A 4,920-nucleotide genomic window follows, 5' to 3' on the forward strand; every position below is an offset into this window, starting at 1 on the left:
TGTCTTGGGAGAATCATCCTCAAAGGTGAATGCTTGAGATACATGCTGACTGGCCCCTCCTGAGAAGGTTACCGACGTCAGAACATTTGGTTGTACTCTTCTCTATTCTGATTAATAATAGATGACTGCTATTATTGTTCCATTCTCATTTGTCTACGCAATGGTTAAATGTGAATTACATCTTTTTGACTGATGTATGGTTGCTTTTACTAGATTTCACGCTTGTGTTTGTTTCCCCTTCGTGTGTGCAGGTATCTATTCGCGGAGATCGCGGAGGATCGTGACCAGCCGAAGCGGAGGAGCGAAGGCAACATCTCTTCGTCAAGCGGCAAGCGCAGGAATCCAAGTAGGTGCTCTTTACCTCTTGTTTAATTGTAATTAGGAACATGCGTGGCAGCATTGTGTGATTGTTGCTAGACCCCTGCTGGGCTAGTAGGGATCGCCTCTACCCGTAGAGGGGATTTACCTCTCCAACAGAGCCAATCCCCTTCTACTCAGAAAGAATCATCTGAGTCCGAGCCAGGTGTTACTGCAGCCCACCTGCTCCTACGAGCATAAAGCTCCTGTGTACACTCGCCACCACCGGGCATATCCGATCTGCTACCACCGAGCTGATCAAGGATCTCAATTCGCCACCACCGGGCAGATCTGACCTGCTACCACCGAGCTGATCAAGGATCTCAATTCGCCACCACCGGGCAGATCCGATCTGCTACCACCGAGCTGATCAAGGATCTCAGTTTGCCACCATCGCGCAACTCCTGTAGCCACTAAGGCTCTATAGATGGTTTCAGGCTGACCACAAACCATTACAAAGTGGTTTTGAGATCACCACGAACTTTCAAATGCCTTAGCAAGGCTTACATTCAATATTTGAAGTTTCTAGTACATACAATGACTATTACAATAATATGTTAGGGAGTTTATCCCACAAACCACACTAAAACAGAAAATCTACTTTGTTGTCCACCAAAACAAAGGCACTCACAGCCCCATGAAGAGAACACAATTTTCCCTTCAAGAACAATTTTCAAGCATATTGCCTCATGCTTTCTAACACCCTCCAACAGGATCTCAATCATCCTCCAATCTCTGATGTAGCTTCAATTGATATCATTTTCACTGTCATGTGTTCACCATTCCCTGCAAATTTGCTTAGTGTTGGAATGATCAGTTCCAACACACATTCAAAATTGTGACAATAGTTGATCAGGCTAATGTCACTTAAATTACAACCCGTTTTATTGTCATGACAGTTAATATATAGCAATATCATCAGAGAAATAAAAAAAAACATTTCAATAGCAAAGCTAGTAACATCGTCTCTGCTGCAAAACGCCCTCAAAGCAAAATACTGCAACTCTGAAAACGAAAGGCAAGGCATGGCATCCTGTACCTTGTCCAGCCCTTGAAATGAAGAATAATCATCCTTGATGATAATTGCCATAGCCAAAACAGTGCAGACATCTGCGAAAATACTGAAGGGAGCAAGGGCTGACGATGTTCGAACCCAAGCCAGTGCAATTTCCACAGGAACTAAAATAAAAAATGAAAACCGGTACCCGAATCAGGCGGATCAGTGGCAATCGTAAGCGCGGCCATTAACAGGAGCAATAACACAGATAAAGCTGCGAAGCTGCGTTTTTCACAGAATAACAATATTGTCTAAAACTCAATCAGCGATAACAATATGTCCATGCCCGCTTACAAACAGCACAGGAGCATAACTTGGCAGGGATGCCTAAGGACCTGAACTCCACTGCAGAAAGAAAATATAGAAGATATTGATCTATCATCATCTTGCGTAATACCGTCACAATGGAGTAAGATAAACTAAAAAATGTAGTAAATAATTCGCCACAAAGTTTGCAATCTTAGTCTTTAGCATACGAATTGTACCATCTGTATCTGTAACATTGTCCAGGCAGGTGAGAGCAATCCTAAGGAGATCCAGAATACATGCTTGAACAACTGGAGGAACATTTTGAAGTGCATCTGCAGTTCTGTCTGCCGGATAAAATTAGCTTCCAGTTGCCGCAGTGCTATTTGTTGCTCTGCAATTTGGTCCCTTTTCAGCAAATTTGTATGCTTCTAGGATATCATTGCCCGAATAAATCAAACCAGCAGTTCTGCTATCTCCATCAGCCCGACCTCGGGCCATAGCACCAATGGCTTCTGAAAGGCAGCTGTTTACTGTCTCCAAAGCCATTGCAAATGCACCCACCCGCTTTTGAATTTCAACAGACTTATCATAAAGATCAGCATCTTGACAATTGTGGCAAAAATCTGTAATTGCAGCTAAATATCTTAAAATTTCAATATACTTGGATGTGCATCAAAAAACATACAGCCACAATGACCTTCAACCGCTTCCTTTTACCTTCATCTAAACACTATACGGCTTTTACGCTCGTGTTATAACTACAAAACAGCATCACTCATCCATCCTTCTAAGCTTCTGATCCTCAGCATCTTCCTTCAATGCTATAAAATCACGGGCAGACGCAGCACGGTTTCTAATTTGCCTCTCTAACTCTACCACGAAGAGAGCTGGAATCTGCAGCGCCAGCCTGAAGAGAGCCCCTGTCGCGCTCCAAACGAGAGAGGCGATGACCGCCATGAAGGCTTTCTGAGATTTTGGGCTGCCGTGGAGTGCCGCCAGGGGGTGGAATTCGCCTCGGGGTAGCAAACCCTCGCCGGAAAGCGTCGGGCCGTAGTCCACTCGGTGCCCTACACGGCCGTCGATGAAATAATCCAGCAGGACCTGGAGAGCCCGCCGACCACCTACCATCACACAGATCGATCCCTCCAACAAAGCTCACGATCCTCCTCTGCTCTGAACCACCTCCAGAAAGAAGGCTGTCAGCGACAACGATCTTCTGATGCGTAAACATTGTCGAGATCTGCAAGTCCTGCACGAAGCTCTGCCCATTATCGGGATTCCTTGGACACAGGACACAATTCACATCTGATCCTTCGAAGTAATGCAAGGTCTCTTCATCATGGGTGGCCATCAGTCCATCCTTCTTCAATAGCCCAACAGAGGTCCTGTCATCCCAGACAAGCATAAGCACCCTGACCCTTTCACTCGCCTTCCTCTTCAGAAGCTGACCTAGTGTCTCATCACCACCAGGCTTTGGCCTCTTGGAGTCCCTGATCAAGGTGATCTTCAATGTAAACAGACCATCCAGTAATGTAAATCAGATGCAGTTTGGCTTTAACAAAAAACCACACAACAACCTCGGTTGGATTGTGAGGTGTTCGACCCAGTAACAGCAAAAACATGCGGCCCCCGCCAACCATCTCCTCTGCACATGATCTCAGAAACGTGTTGAAATCCCTCTGAAATTGAAGAAAATACGCTTCGCCAACTGCCCGACATCCGCCTTGGCAAAAGAAAATTCAGCAACATGGAACAAGGGAAAACCAGTGAAGACCAAACGAAGAATGAACGAAATGGAGAGCCTTTTCTGGAAATAGCCTTCCGTAGAACGAACCCGGTACACTTGAAAATGCGGAAGAGGAATTCCCGCAGCCGTGAAGCAAATATTGTGAAGCATTTGATATAGCCACAGATTTAGTGGAAACTCATCTGCCCAATGACAAGTCTCTGGTGTGGATCCATCGGTTGATCTCCAAGCAAGGCGCATAACTGCACTACGCAATGCTTGCATTGCCTCAGAGTTCCTTCCTGTTTCAATAGGTTTCTCCTCAGCTCCTCGTACAATCTGCCGAAGTCGTTGAGCAGCAGCATCAGATCTTTCAATTGGAACAGCAGGATGTAACAGGAGACCAGCCTCTAGCCAGCCGATCCGTCCGATCCTCAACACTGCACCTTTGAGGAGCAAGGGGCCTGATTCAATCGCCGATACGGCCAATCCAGAACTGAAAACAAAACTAAACCAAAACTCTCGATGAACAAACTAAAACAAATTATACTTTTTCTTTATTTTCCCTCAGCCCAGGAGGGCCAGGCCCAGGCCCATGAGGGGCCAGGCCCTCACAGGCTCTGATACCAAGATAAAAACAACTCAACCAATATATTCTCTATTAATTAATGAATGAGGAAATTACAAGATATTTATACAATCAATAGTCTCAAGATAGGAATTCTATCTTGGACGTACACTAGTGTGGTTGAGATATTCTCTCAACCACACACTAAACTAGAGAAAACTAAATCCCTATTATATAGGAATAGGAACAAACTCCTTAAATGGAGAATTATAACCATAGACAAGTAGGAATTAATAATTTCCAGCTCCCCTCATAGTCCAGACGAAATCCATGAGAGAAAATATTGCTAATGATGACTCAGTTTCATCCTTTCGATCGTGCTCGTTGTCCAAACGAAATCATGAATGTTCAGGCATTGAGAATAGTTAGGGAACATTATTTAGTAGAGAAATTCCAATCTTAAAGACCCGATGAAAACCTAGTAAAATATATGATTGCAACACATAATCCATAAAAATATAAGACCACTGATCTAAGCTTCTATATTCATGCTTTAATATTTTGATGATTTTCAACCATTCTGGCATTAGGATTTTCACTTTCTTGTGTAGCAGAAGGGGGGAACTAGTCTTGGAATGAGTGTCCAGGTTGCTAGTTTCAATACCATTATGGGACATAATTTACGATTTCGTATCTTTGTATATACGAGGTTAGGCTTGTGCATTCCAAAACTGTGCTACCCAGCAAAAACACACAATCAAAAGTAACACGCTGGACACCTTCATCTTTCTTAGAACAAGATAAGATCCAACCTATATACTACACAATTTGTGAATTAGGCAATTGCACATTGTGCCCAACTGGCATGAGATCTCTTTACATAACACGTAGTCACGAGGATCCATCACAAGATGTTAACTTTATCCACATGATCAACATTGGGCATCCCAATATTCCAGACTT

The 4,920-nt window shown here is 43.8% G+C and overlaps 1 pseudogene; it reads right to left on the reverse strand.

The window, feature by feature from the left end:
• Window positions 1–484: 484 nt before the first annotated feature.
• On the reverse strand, window positions 485–2,332 carry LOC149157725 (nuclear pore complex protein NUP93A pseudogene; annotated as a pseudogene).
• Window positions 2,333–4,920: the final 2,588 nt, after the last annotated feature.

The sequence above is a fragment of the Pinus tabuliformis genome, chromosome 5_2, assembly GCF_031772625.1.
Source record: "Pinus tabuliformis cultivar Carrire ecotype Pingquan chromosome 5_2, CPIR1, whole genome shotgun sequence".
Lineage (NCBI taxonomy): Eukaryota > Viridiplantae > Streptophyta > Pinopsida > Pinales > Pinaceae > Pinus > Pinus tabuliformis.